The sequence below is a fragment of the Bactrocera neohumeralis genome, chromosome 2 (assembly GCF_024586455.1).
Source record: "Bactrocera neohumeralis isolate Rockhampton chromosome 2, APGP_CSIRO_Bneo_wtdbg2-racon-allhic-juicebox.fasta_v2, whole genome shotgun sequence".
Taxonomy (NCBI): Eukaryota; Metazoa; Arthropoda; class Insecta; order Diptera; family Tephritidae; genus Bactrocera; species Bactrocera neohumeralis.
Genome location: NC_065919.1, coordinates 39,565,926 through 39,581,178, shown reverse-complemented (window position 1 = coordinate 39,581,178; position 15,253 = coordinate 39,565,926). Strand labels below are relative to the sequence as shown.

At 38.7% G+C, this 15,253-nt stretch overlaps 1 protein-coding gene across 3 annotated transcripts in view; it reads right to left on the bottom strand.

Moving 5' to 3' along the window:
* Positions 1–10,936, bottom strand: part of LOC126754574 (uncharacterized) — a 96,799-nt gene extending 85,863 nt beyond the window's left edge. For 2 of the 3 annotated variants that reach the window (XM_050466671.1, XM_050466681.1), the window contains exon 1: positions 10,255–10,936. The gene's annotated coding sequence lies outside the window, so the exon portion shown is untranslated. Of the gene's footprint in view, positions 1–10,211; positions 10,227–10,254 lie in introns of those variants that run through there. The other variant, XM_050466672.1, reaches the window with a different exon arrangement.
* Positions 10,937–15,253: the final 4,317 nt, after the last annotated feature.

Below are 15,253 nucleotides of genomic sequence, written 5' to 3'. Positions count from 1 at the left end.
AATGAGGTAAAGCATGACCCGATGCGACGAATCCGATGCAGAATTTTTCTCTCGAAAACTCGTAACGTCGACTCATCGGTTGCTGTCATCGCCCAAGCCTCTGCACCATATAGCAGGACGGGAATTATGAGCGACTTACAGAGTTTAGCTTTTGTTCGTCGAGAGAGGACTTTACTTTTCAATTGCCTACTCAGTCCGAAGTAGCACCTGTTGGCAAGAGCAATCCTGCATTGGATTTCCAGGCTGAGATTGTTGGTGGTGTTAATACTGGTTCATCAATAGACGAAATTATCTACAACTTCAAAGTTATGACTGTTTGTCTGATGACAGGAGATATTTTGACTTGCCCTCGTTCACTGCTAGACCCATTTGCTTTGCTTCCTTGTCCAGTCTAGAGAAAGCAGAACTTCCCGATCCTGACGGAGCTTTTAGTCTTGCTCAACGTCAGTTTACACAGCCGTATTAGTTTTGCGGGGATACAAAATTCAGACATCGCGGCATAAAGGCAGCTCCTTTTCGTGCTGTCGAAAGCAGCTTTGAAATCGACAAAGAGGTGGTGTGTGTCGATTCTCGGAGGATGGAGTCATGTGTAGAAGTTCACGCAAGTGAGGAAAGTTCTCTGATCGCCATTCACTTGGGAGTGGCCAGAAACGATTCTTTTACACATGGCTCAAGCAGCTCACTACTTCCGGCCTTTGACCAAGTATCCTATGGGTAGCCTAAGGACATCCGTTCGAAGGCGAGCTAATGTGAGAAGGCGAAACAGCCCCTGCATAGGCTTGTGCGCTGGGTTTGGGACCCGCCACGTAAAAAACACCCCCAATGAAAAAGAAAACACAGCCTCGGATGAGAGACCCCCCTTTTGATGACGACCATGGCAAACGAAACAAGGACTACGATTTGAGGGCATGCACCTGGAATGTCCGGACCCTTAATTGGGAAGGTACCGCTGCCCAGCTGGTTGATGTCCTCGCAAAAATAAAGGCTGACATCACCGCCATCCAAGAAATGCGATGGACGGGACAAGGACAGAGACGAGTAGGTCCTTGTGACATTTACTACAGTGGCCATATAAAGGAGCGCAAGTTTGGTGTTGGATTCGTGGTGGGAGAGAGACTCCGTCGCCGAGTACTATCATTCACTCCGGTGAATGAACGTCCAGCCACAATCCGCATCAAAGCAAGGTTCTTCAACATATCGCTGATTTGCGCCCACGCCCCGACGGAAGAGAAGGACGATGTGACCAAAGATGCCTTCTATGAGCGCTTGGAGCGCGCTTATGAGAGCTGCCACCGCCACGATGTCAAAATCGTCTCCAATGTTTTAGATGTGCGTGCGCTCCGAGGTCCTAACATCGACTCGGACCACTATCTTGTTGCAGCCAAGATTCGCACCCGCCTCTGTGCAGCAAAAAACGCACGAGGAAGGTTCAACGTCGAGAAGCTGCAATCACAACAGACAGCCGAACGATTTTCTACTCGGCTTGCACTCCTGCTCTCTGAGAGCACTCGTCAACAACTCGGCAGAGCGTTCCATTACCCGACCATGAAGAAGTTCGAATAGCAATTGTCCGACTCAAGAACAACAAAGCGGCCAATCCAATCCATAAAAAAGGAGACCCCACAATCTGCACCAACTACCGTGGGATCAGCCTCCTCAACATCGCATATAAGGTTCTATAGAGCGTATTGTGTGAAAGATTAAAGCCCACCGTCAACAAGCTGATTGGACCTTATCAGGGTGGCTTCAGACCTGGAAAATCAACAACCGACCAGATATTCACCATGCGCCAAATCTAGGAAAAGACCCGTGAAAGGAGAATCGATAGAAACCAGCCTTAACTAGAGTACTTTTAATGACAAGGGGCAAGCACTAATTTGCCGAATTGGCTTTGTTCAGGAAGTCTGTAAGCTGTGGTAGCACCAGAAAACATCGCAAAATTCGGGAAATGGTGTTGTGTCACAATCTGTCTAAGAGTGCGACCTTCTGTAGAGCAAAAGAAATGGTATATACAAGCTAGTGCCCTCGATAACAAATATTTTGAATAATAATATCGAATCTTCCAAATAAAAATAATTTTTTTTTTTCAAAGGATTCAAACATTCCAGACTGTTAGTTGAATTTTTTGCGGTTGTAAAAATTGTAGAACTTTGATGGGCAATATTTTGAATAATACTATTACACATGTATTTTATAAATAAACTTTTAGAAGTAAGTCAAAAGTCGGAGGTTCCATCCATTCCTTCAACTTTAACCTGAGAAGACATCTGTACGACCGCCACAATAGCTAAAACTCGGATTGCATTTTTTTGAATTCTTTGTATTATATTTCATTTTCTCTGATATAGCGACTTAATTTATTCTTGCAATATTAATATTTATAATAACATTATTATTCCTTTTTACTGTATATTGCCGATTGGCGTTCATAAATGAATAAATAAATAAATAAAGTAGTCTCTCTCCAATGATACTCTGTTTTTGAGTGCTTATATCCCATTGTTACCATGTTCTAAGGATAGCAGGGCTAAATTATACCTCTTTGCTGTCATCTCCACAATAATATGGAGGGGAGTTAGATCCAGAGTCAGTTCTAGTGCAGCGGTTGGGCAGGAATACATGGCACCACTGATACATACGCATGCCAGCTTCTGCACTTTCGTTAACTGTTGCTTAATAGTAGTGAGTGGGACCCTGATACCGCTCCACATGTGATCATTGATCTGAATATCTCGGGGTACCTCCAGCGTATTATGTCTAGTTTGTAGCCCCAGGTTAAACCAGCAAGGCGTTAGTACAGCATTGAAATTAGTACCAGCTCTATACATTTTATTTCATCAACCCTTGATTATTGCACCATTTCACGGATGGAAGAGTTCCCCCTCTTGTGAAAGGAATGACGGCTGTTTTTTATGGGTTTATGTAAATTCCAACATTTACGCATGGTGGTTTTGCTAGGTTTCCTCTTTGAATGAAGTTCCACAAAGTAAACTCAAACTTTTCTCTTGCTATAATGGCAAAGTCATCCGCGTAACCTTGGAAGTGGGCGGACGTTACTAGAAGATGTTATTCAATAATTATAGTTTTTACTTAGAACTTATTTTAATTCTTATTTTTTGATGGCCAATATTTGTTGTTCGCCAAACGGTTGTTTCTATAAACTGGATATATGATTATATACATATATAAATGATCAGGATGAAGAGGCGTATTGAAAACCGGGTGACATGGTATACGTGTTCATTGGCAAAAAAGTAAGGACAAGTTCGTAGATGGGCATAATGGAACCACTATCACGCCCACAAACGCTAAGTTGCAAGCGTATAAACACGCGAACTTAGCCCTTCCTTACTTATTAGATTCAACTTTTCTGACTATGATCTTATTTGGAGCGCTGTGTTCATTGTCTCTTATGCACTTGACCGACTTTTTACATTTTCTCGATGCTACCGAGTTTAATAGACTAGTGTAGCACTTCTGTTTAGTGCCAAAAATAGACCAATCTAAATATATTCGAAATAGCATTCGCTTTAAAAACATGACGATAGCAAATTCTGTTTTCAAATACTTAAAATGTTCTTACGTAGTTTCTTCGCATAAATAAATAATTGCTCGTACAAACACACACACCACATGTACATATTTTATAAGAAAGCCATTTATTTAAACATTTGACGCAATCTTCGTACCATGGCGCATGTATTATTAATGTGAATTTTGAACTTTGCGAAATTAATTTTTTGAAAGTTAAAATACTTGGAAAATGACTCATAGCTTTCAACCATAAGCAGAAATTAGCACCCATTGAGTAAAAGCGAAGCACTGCCTCATTGAAGGGATTGGAATTGGCTGAGGTAGCAGTGGTATTACGAAAGAGCTCATGCTGGTTCACACCGGCAGGGGATTAGTAATTCCTGACTGCTCGAGAACGTTCAGTTTTTCCAAATAAAACACAAACTACAACAGGGAGTATACTAGTCTATTACTAAGAGGAATTGCATAATCCTGCTGGATGATGATCGAAAAATAATAATTTGGAGTTCTCTAATATTAACAAAACCCATCTTTTTATATAAGATTCTTAATAAGAATTTATACGAGGAGTCGATATTTCGTGCACTTACGCTCTATCGCTTAGTTGTTGTCGAGAACAGAGATTGCGAGATCGTTAACTCTCATGTCGTTTGAAATTAGAAGCGTAAACCTCCTACCAAACTTCGAATTTTGGCGATGCGATGGTGCATTACCATCGTGTAAACTCCATGAACGCCCCAGTGCGGCCAAATAGAACTTCTTATTGACCTTCTGCCCATCCGAAACAAATTCATAATGCACCAGTCCACGAGCGAGGTTTTTTTTGGCTTCGGCTCTTTTTTCCCTCCGTTTACGATGATTGTTGACTTGTTCGCATGTCAAACTAATAGGCTCATGTCTTATCGGTAGTTATAATGCTCTCCATGAATGTGGGATCGGAATGCGCACGATCAAGCATGTCCAAACAGACCTGTTTACGGCACTTTTTTTTTTTTAATTCAGCTTTATCGGGACAAGTCAAGCAGGAACGCGTTTTATAGCCAAAATATCCGAGCTCTATTGTCATCCCTCTAACAAATGTCTGACGATTTTTCGAGCACCATATGCTTCACTTTTTTTAATATTTCCAACAGTTGAAGATGTCGAAGGTCGTCCAGAAAGAGGCAAGTCTTCAACGATTTTTCGACTGTCTTTGAAGGCTTTGTACCACTCGTAGGCTTGTGTTTTTGATAAAACTGAATGACCGTACGCGTTTTTCAACATTCGCAAAGATTCCGCACACGGAATTTGAAAATAATAAATTTGAGACAAATTATTAAACAAACTGGTTGACAGATTGGCATAATAATTAAAGACGGTCGTACCAACTTAGCAAAATAAATTTTTTGAAATATTATTTCGGGTACTTTTTTGTGACAGAGTACATATGTATATATGTAATCAGCGAGACAATTTAGACTATTTCCTGAGTTTTTTAGATACTACTCGGATCGGAATCAAGTCTTTGTATGAAAGCCTTTTGTATTTGTGAAGGGTATTATATCTTCATTACAACCTAAGTTAACGTGTTTTCTATTTTTTATTTTAGAAAGCGCTCAAACAATTCCCTTGGAAGTATTTATTTCTTTCGAAATAACTCACGCGTTGTAATTTTCTGCAAAAATGAGACAAAGACGGCGCCAGTTCGATAAGTTGCCAAATCAAAAACTAGAAAGCGCTGTTCATATCTAAAAGAAAGCTAAGCCAATGCCTGAAGTACATAACTTTACGAACTACAAAGTCAAAACGAAACATGTGAAGCAACAAATTTGCGTCAAGGGCGCAAAGTACAAATGGGATCGAGCGATCCGAAATTTCGTTGAGCTACTTATACATTTTTACACTCGAACAGAAGCTCAGGGATGGAATGTGTGTGTGGGAATGAAAGTACAGGGTTCCTCAGCATGGATAGTTCTGTACGCTCATAGCATTAAAAGGGGTCAGAGTAACCGAAATTATTACTTAACAAAACGAGGCTTTTGAAGAGTTTGGGGCAGAATAAATATTCGTGGTTACGAAATTTGCAAGAAATACCGTTAAACATACCATATACATTAGGTTTCATCGCATCAGTCCTTCTTTGTACACCCGCTGCGTAGTCGATAAGCGCTGATATGGTAAACATTGGTTGAACAGTAGCAGAAATATAAAACTACAACAACAATCTATGTACGTTTGTAAGTGGCATTGCCAAACAATTTGCCAACAAGCCAGCACGCTGGGCATCGCATACCCAAGAGAATGCTCGGAATATTAATTATGTGTCGCCGAATCGATAAATGGAAACAAAAAGGTAATAAAAATTCAGAAATGATATATGCGCACGCACATCCATACATATGCACATACTTATATGTAAACACTTGTAGCATGCGCGCAGTATGCAAGTATTCGCGACTATTAACATTGTTGTATTTCTTATAGTTGCTTGTGAATTTGTAATTGTTTTTGCTGTTGCTGCTGTTGTTGTTACTTTTGCGGCTTTACGTATTGTGTGGATGGTGACGAAAACATGTGGATTAACAAGACATTAGCAGCAGAATATTTGTTTTGCAACTAAACGTCTACAATGTACATGCCCAACAACAACAACGACGACACCAAAACGTAGTCGCATTCCAGCGGAGGACAGTGCGTCGTCGGCGGCACTGGCGGCACTGACGGCAAGATCGCTATGCAACGCCCGCCGCGACGCTGGATCATTTGCATGCTCACTTGTTTTGCTGGTTAGTCGTTAAAGGATGCCGACATACCTTCATACAAACATACATATGTACGCATACATTATATGTACTCGTATGTATGTATGTTAGATTGTTGCGTGCGCCTGCGCTTGCGCTTGCGGGTCGCCCATTGCGTATGCGTGTCGCGTGATGATTTTGGTACAGCGATTCTTCTTTGCTAGCAAAACAGATTTTATTTTCGCAAGTTCAGTAATTGCGTTTGCGATTTCAACTCTTTATTTTTAATACATACGTTTACATACACGTCCATATATTTTGTGATTTTTGCTGAACTGATATCTGGGCACTTTGCTCAGTTTTTCTTTATTCCGCTGCCGTTGCCCAACACATGTGTGTATCTGACATTTGGCAATGCATTCAGTTGATTTTGATCGACAGCTGACGTTTTATGTCGCTACTGTCAGAGTACTGATTTCATATGCAAAGGTGTCTCCAGCAGCTTACATACATTCCTCATCGCTTCGAATTTGCATTTTTTCCAATCGTAAAGCCTTTCTATTCACATACTCAGGTTTATAAACGAAGCATTTTTAATTATATTAGATTTTGTTTAATCAAATTTAGTTTTGAAAGATATTTAAGTTAATAACCGACATCAAACGTTCGAACCATTTTTTAAAGCGTTTTAAGTAAATTTTAATTTCAGGATGAGAAAGCCTCTTGGGCATTTTAAGAAGTCCAAGTCGTCAGCCACTTTGGAACACAGTGCTCTATTCAGCTACCTTCGGCTGATAAATGCTGAATTCCAAAATGCCTAAAAAGCTTAGGTGGACTTAAGGGAGGCAATAGGTATACAAATGGTAACGATATCCAGATAAAAAATTCTGGCTTATTCTTATAGTTTGGCTTATAATGTTACAATGGAATCCTTAGTGGAAACGAAGCGGATGGGTCTGGTTGTGAACGAAAACAAGACGAAATATATCCTGTCATCAAACAAACTTGGCTCCTACGACAGTGTTGACAACAATCATTGTGAGTACCTGTCGGCGACGGCCTTACCTCACGGTGTTTTCTTTAAAGCACATAGATCAATACAATGCGTTGATCAGCACCCCAAAGTACAAATGCATTTTGCACGTATTTTTGGTTCCAATTGGTTTAGGTGGATAGGGACAGCTTTGCCACCTTGGTCGGGTACGAGGCTGATCTAAAACCTCTGCCGTACTTTGGGTCCGGCGCCTCGCCGCAACCCTATCTGCCTTTAGGTTTCAACCACATCCACCACGAATCTCCACAAAGGGCAAAACCCAATGAGCTGATTGGAGTAAACTCCAAGGGCTAACTGCTTCTCGTGGTATCAGGTTAAAGTCTCTGGTAAGACCTTGTAGCTTTTGCTACTACCAGTTGAGCGCCCACATCTCAATGACTGGTGACATTTGTCGCTTGAACTTCAAATGTCTTTATATTAGGAATTTCATATAAAGTCTATAATATCGTTTCAAGCTGAGTATTATAGCACTATTTCTGACATAGACTATGCTGAAATTTCAAGGTAAGTCCAGAAAGAAAGACATAGTGCATATGGATTTTTGTCGCCTCTTACCCCGGGCATACCTTACCACGGGTAAATTCTAACCCTTACCCGCAGGGGGACGTCAGTGTTGACAGCCTTTCATATCGAAGTCGTAGATAATTTCGTTTATCCTGGAACCAGCATCAACACCAACAACAATATCAGCCTTGAAATCCAACGCAGAATCACTCTTGCCAACCGGTGCTACTTCGGACTGAGTAGGCAATTGAAAAGTAATGTTTTCGATTCATAAGCCGCCGTTAGAAGCAGGGGAAGAGGAAGACCTCCACTCCGTTGAAAAGATCAGGTGGAAAAGGACCTGGTTGCACTTAGTATTTCGAAAAGAAGAAACGACTACCCAGTAAAGAATAAGAAGAAGTATCTCCAGGTAAAAAAAAAGCCTCTTAATTATGTGAGGTCTGGGGCGAATTTTCACCCCATTTTATTCATTCTAAGCACAAACATGCACCGTTATAATAAAAATACGCTCTCTCAATTTTATCAAGATAACTTCAATTTCGCATATTGGCCGATAGATGCGTTATGAAGTCGCCACGAAGTTTGAAAATCGTTGTATTGGGTATATGGGAGCTAAGGGAAGTATTGGTCCAATTCATTCCATTTGTAGCAAACAGACATCATACTACCAGAAAAGGGTGCGTGCGAAGTTTTATCCCGTTATATTAATTGCTTCCTGTATTTTTTGTATACTCGAAAGGAAAGACTCATGTGGAATTTAAAATTGTGTTATACGGAAATTAGGCGTGGCTGTAGACCGATTTCGTACTGTAACATGGAAATTGCAGAGAAATGTCGAATATCAAATTTCGTTGCATTCGGTCAGACGGTTCTCGATATACATATGTATGTGTTTTCACCTAAGAGTGGGCGGTGCCAACGCCATCCTCCAATTTTGATCCTGGCTCCAGTAAAGCTTTATCATACCAACTCGGTTGTAAAATTTAATGTCTCTGGCGTATTTAGTTATTGATTTGTAGCGATTTTAGTTGTTTTTAACTGTACCGTTATATGAGGAGTGAATGGGCTTACCATCCGATTTCATCCAGTTTTACACTGCCGACAGTTCTTATGATAGGTGAATTTGGTTGTTGTAGCTTAAGTGGTTTAGGATATGTATGTACATACATTGAACTTATTAGAAGCGGGGCCATGCCCACTTTTTCAAATTTTTTTTGCTACTGAGATCCCATGTGCCAAATTCGAGTATTTTATATTAATTTAACCATTAGGAAAACAAAACTCTTGCAACAGGAGTATAAAAACAGCACAAAGCGTTAATTCCAACTTCACCAAAAAAAGTTTCCATACAAGAACTGAAATACAATCGTTCAGTTTGTATGAGAGCTACGTGTTACAGTGCTCCGATATCAGCGGTTCCGACCATTAAGCGTACAAGTAACCATTCCTAAATATTTCACGAACACAGGGTTTTGCCGTTTTATGTTTTAAAATTTATAACTTTAAGAATATTTTGAATACATTATATTGTGTAAAATTATTTATTGTATCAAAATATTATTTAATGTTTCTAATTATATCGAAATACTATTCCAAGTTCATTATTTCAACTTACATATACAGTTAATGTGATATTGTTATTGTATTTAATATTCATGAAGTGTACCCAATTTTATGTATACCCAGGTATATTTATAATGAAAAGTAGATTGATTTAGAACTGTGCTTAAAGGCCCCTGGGGAACCGTATACTCAAAAAAGATCGGTAACGCGATTGTTTTTTAATCCTTTTATTTAGATATCTGTGTCAAAAAGGTATATTTCCATCAAGTTAAGCCGTGTAAAATTCCTGGAAAACAGCTGATTCTTTTGTTACTTGCATTTATACTAAGTTTCCGACAAGTGAGCAGCTTCTTGGGAAGAAAAAGTCGTTGCAAATTTTCAGATCGATTTTTAGTTGTTTCTATATATTTGAACTTCCCTAACTCGAATGACTGTAATCTACATATAAACAAAATTTCGAGTTAAAGAGACTTCGAGTTATGGAAGGAAATTTGTATGAAATTTGACTTCTATTGCCAATTCAAGAGTTGGAGGACCTCGAGTTATGAAAAACTTCGAGCTATGGAAGTTCAACTGTATACATATTCGGTTATTCATTTTTCCAGTTGAACTCATTCGTATCGATTCAGTTCTGAGGAATCGTAGGTGGCAAAATATACTTTCAAATTTGTAAATATTTTCGATATCTGATTAGTCATTGATTCGGATAAGTATACCAATATATTAGTTGTTGGCAAATATCACTTTAAAAGCATTTTAAAGTATTGAAAGTCTTGGAAAATTTGTTTTCTCGATACGCATACATTTATACATTCACTCATTATCTGAAAACATACTTTAATTTTCGTTACGTTTGGAAAATTCTCTAGTCACACGCACCTCTTATGTGTACCCATAAATTAAACACATTCTATTTCTGCTGCGAGCGTTTAGGTTTGTTTCTTCACACTTCGTTTCAAATGTAATTTGCACTAGATTTATTTTGTTTTAAATTCCGTCACCGCTCTTAGAAAAGAGTCCCTTTTTTCCTGTGAAAGCTCTTTTCTGCACAAATCACTATGACACTTTGTATATTTGCGTATCGTTTGTGGTCATTCCGAAAACGTACGAAAACATATTTTCGCTAAATATTGCCGTTAACTCTGATTTAATATCGAAAAATCAGAATTCAATCACGCCCGCCACAAGCACAAAACAGTTCACGCCGAACTGTTTACTCGTCGCCAAAACGAAAATGTAAATAGCTCAGCGTCAGCGCCAGCGAAAAAAGTTTAGAGCGCGCACTGTGAGCATTATTTTGGGGCGCTCAATGGCTAGCCAGCAATTCAAATAGCTGGCTAATCAAACACCTTGCTGTTACCCCACTCCACACGGCGCGCCTCCATTTCTATGGCAATGTTTTGTAGCTTTCATTACCCAACTAACCGCGTGCCGCCCGCTATGCGTATGTGTTTTGTTTTTGTTGTTTTGATTTCCATTTAAATTTGTATTTGAATTTGGTTTATTTGCGACGCTCGTGTTTTCGATTCAAATTGGCGTTCACGTTGTTCGTTGCCTACTGTTCGCCAGTGCCGCTGCAGCGCTTGCCGATCGCTATCTCAATATGGCGTTGCCAATGCGCACTCTCTTCGCGCGCGCGCCTTTCGTTCACGAATGCTCACTCGGCCATGTCGTCGATGGATATGTCGGTGTCGTGTGCTTGTTGTAGCCGCTAGAGAGTGCGATGTGCGAAAACGCTTACGCTCTTCCGCCGACTGTGCGAGCAAATAAATTGCAAAGATGTTGCTGATCTGCTACATAAGAATGTGTATGGCACATGTGTACGCGTAAGTTGCAACAGCATTTACAAGCGCCAAGCCCTCCACTTCTTGTGGCCGTTCGGGAGCTATGTTTGTATGAGCAAGCTCATGCATTGTGCGAAAGTCGTCGTCGTTCCTAATTCTTGACGCATTGGCATTTGGAGTTGACCGCATTCTTTTGCATCATAGCGGAAGAACAAAGAGGTGATCTATTCTGCGTAGAAAATATTTGTGAAACAACTTTATCGTTTGTTCAACTCGGGGTTAGTGGAGTTTATCAGGTCCATGTGAAAATATGGAATTATGTGAAGTACGATGGTGGTTATATTACTTGTATAGGTAGGTAGCCTTTTATATTTCGGTAGAGAGGACCAAAACAAATTCCAATCATCGAAAGTAGCTTTCTTGTTTTGCAAAATATTCTGCAATAATATCTACATACATATGTATATATATATACTTTTTCAGGCGTCGACCGCCTCTTAAAGTGTTGAAAAATGTTGACCTCTTAGTTAATTTTTTTCGTACGGGAATAAAAAGAAGTCATTCGGTACCAAGTCAAGGCTTTACGGTGGATTACTCATTAAATCGATGTTTTAAGAGCTCGGAAATGCATTTGTTTCAGTTGATGTGTAAGAGCCCGCATTGTCGTGGTGAAGAGTGATTTGTCTTCGGTGGTTGGTTTTTCTGATTTCTTTTCCAGTGGTATGGGTGCGATTGATAATATCCGAAACAACAATTGATTTTTGACAACCTCCACGAAATTCGTCTTGGAGTGATCCACGACCTCGATTAGAGTCACCATACCATCGATAAACACTGATCCTTGATGGCGCTTTATCGTCAAAAATTGAATTCAGTTCATCGGTGCACTGCTGCCGAGTTAATCCCTGTCGAAAGTTGTAAAAAGATGAATATTTTAAGTAACTATAAATAACAGAAATAACGCTCGTATGTAACAATGTTAATATCAAAAATGTCATACTTCACTATAAAATTGTGAGTTGCCAGATTGCAACACTAGGGTTGTCAAATCCCGAAATATAAAAGGCAACCTACGAACGTGGGGCATATGCTTACATGTTAGCAAATTTGGAAGCGTACATAGATACTGTGTGAATGAAGTTTTGAATTTTATTCAAAATACAAATAAAAAAATTCTTTCTCACTTATACCAACTACAGAGTGATTTATTAATCAGTTATCTTTTTTCCACTGGTTTTGCTCCACAATCGAACTATTCGAATTTTGTATGTTGATTGAACTTTTTGTACGAAACCCCGATTTCGCTCATCTAACTTAAGATTGGATTGGACTGGATAAAGAAGCGAAGCAAATGAGTCTGGTAGTGAACGAGAGTAAGACGAAATATCTCATGTCATGAAACAAACAATCGTCGCACGTCACGGTTGACCGTCATAACTTCGAAGTCGTAGATAATTTTCTCCATCTAGGAACCAGTATTAACAGCAACAACATCTTCAGTCTCGAAATCTAAGGCAGAATAACTCCTGCCAACAGATGCTACTTCGGACTGAGTAGGCAATTGAGAAGTAAATTCCTCTGTCGACGAACAAAGACCAAACTCTATAAATCACTCATTATTCCCGCCCTGTTATATCATGCAGAGGCATGGACGATGATAACATCTGATGAGTCGACGTTACGAGTTCAGCGAAATAAGAAACAGCGGCTAAGCTGGCTAGGTCATGTCGTCCGTATGAATGAAAACACTTTACTCTGAAAGTATTCGACGCTGTACCCGCCGGGGGACGCAGAGGAAGAGGAAGACCTCCATTCCGTTGGAGAGATCAGGTGGAGCCAAATTTCGAATAGAAGAAACGACTGGCGCGCTGCTGTTAACTGTCTACATAAAGAATATCACCGATAGCTCTCAAGAGACTAAGTTTCGTGAATATTTTGTCATAATATTTACATGTTTAATACTTACATGGTCTCTTTATAATAGTTGAAACCTATTCTGTACTGTCAAAATTCCAATTAGTAAATTTCAAACAGCTGTTTTGACTACCAAATATGTTCTCAGAGGCTACAAATAAGGTATTATCAAAATTAAATGACAAATTCTTTTACGTTTTTAGCAAGTAGCTTTCTGAAGATAGCTAGAGGGCGAAATTTGAGGGAATTGCTTTAAGAAAGAGCGAAACAAAGGACAACAAAGTGCCGGTTTTTTGGCTAGGTGACGACGAGGAACGACAAAGGGACAAAGACTGTGTTCTTGTTCATAACAGTTCGTTACTACGCAATTCGACATTCTTTTTAAATGTACGTAAGTATATGTAAATATCCACAATATAATTAAAATGTGTTAGAGAAGGGTGAATAAGGATAAAAGTTAGATAATCAAAAACATTGTGGTGTTCCACGTAGCGGACAAGAATTTGAGAATATGAAACGAAAGAAAATGCAGAATGCAATGTGCGGCACTGAAAGAGAATTTGCCGATAATGAGCGCCAAAAGAATCCTCTTGTGAACATAGTCCCAAGAAACGAAAAAATATCATAAGACAGCAAGAAAGAATTAACATGTATCTTTGACAACCTTATTGGTTTAGTTAGTGGTCGAAGAAAACCACAGACTGAATCAATTGATATTACCTACCGTCAACGTGGATATCCGCGAAAATTGGCTGACTGCTCTCTTACGAGATAGGGTTGCCAGTATCGATATTTTGTAGAAATTAAAAAATATGCTTGAAAATATTTAAAATATTCTAATAAATAAATAAACAATTTTATACTCTTGCAACCAGTTGCTACAGAGTATTAGAGTTTGTTTACGTAACGGTTGTACATATCACCTGAAACTTATCGATATATGTACATATATACATACATTGTTATGCCACATTGCGAAAATGGACGAAATCGGACATCAACCACGCCTTCTTCACATATAGCACATTTTTAAATTCAGGCACCTAGGTACCGAATATATAGACCTCGGTACATATAGTTGACTTTTTATTTAAAATGTCGGTCAATGAGTGATATATATAACTGAAATTAAGGGATAACCCTCTCTTATAATAGTATGTCTGTATATCAAAAATGGGTTGAATCGAACCAATACTTCCCTTAGCCCCCATATACTTAATTCAAGGATTTTTGATCTTCGAGGTGTCTTTGTACCACACATATCGCCCAATATGTGAGTTATCCCAATGAAAATAAGAGAGCGTGTTTTATTCATAACAGTGTATCTTTGTGCCTAAAATAGATAAATTTGAGTGAAACCCTATATACATAATTAATATCAGGATTTTCGAACATCAACAGCTGACTTTACTCAATATGATTGGTTTTGCATCTTAAAATATTTCCTTGGCTTTGATTCTAGCAAGGTGCAAAACTATAAAATGTTCGGTTGCATCCGAACTTAGCCCTTCCTTACTTGTTTTATATAATTTAAATAAAATATAAAACAATTTACAAATTTTATTTCACAAAAGTAAAAGTTTGATATTTTTGTATCATATTTTCAATCAGAAACGGCAACAGTTCGTTAGAAGACCAAAAAAACCGATTTTCCACTATTTTTTCTGAGAAAACTTTTAAATTCATTCATCCAAAAATTTGTACACATATTTTGGTATCTTTTAACCGTATTTTAAGGCTTAGCACTAGTAAAAATATTTATTTGGGAAGGAACTAAGCTGATCTCCGGAAGCTTCTCTCAAAAAAGACGTTTTGCGATGACCACTAATCTCTGAACTGTATCCTCTGAAATTAAAAACCCAAACAGATTTCGTTAAAGTAATATTCCACACATAAATCCAGTAAAGCAAATCAAAGGAATAAGCAAAATAAAATTTTTTGACAAAATGGTGATTTCTAAAACAAAAAAATCGATTTTTGAACAATATTTCGGCCTTGAATTGTTTAAAAAATATTTATCGGTGAGAAATAATCATCGATTAATTAGTACTAAAAATATATTTAAGAAGCTCGTGTTAAAATTTGAGACTAATCGGTGTAGCCGTTTTTTAGAAATGTTGGTTATCGACTTTGAAAACACCATTTTGAGAAAAACGCGTTTAAAGTTTGGCTTCCAAACA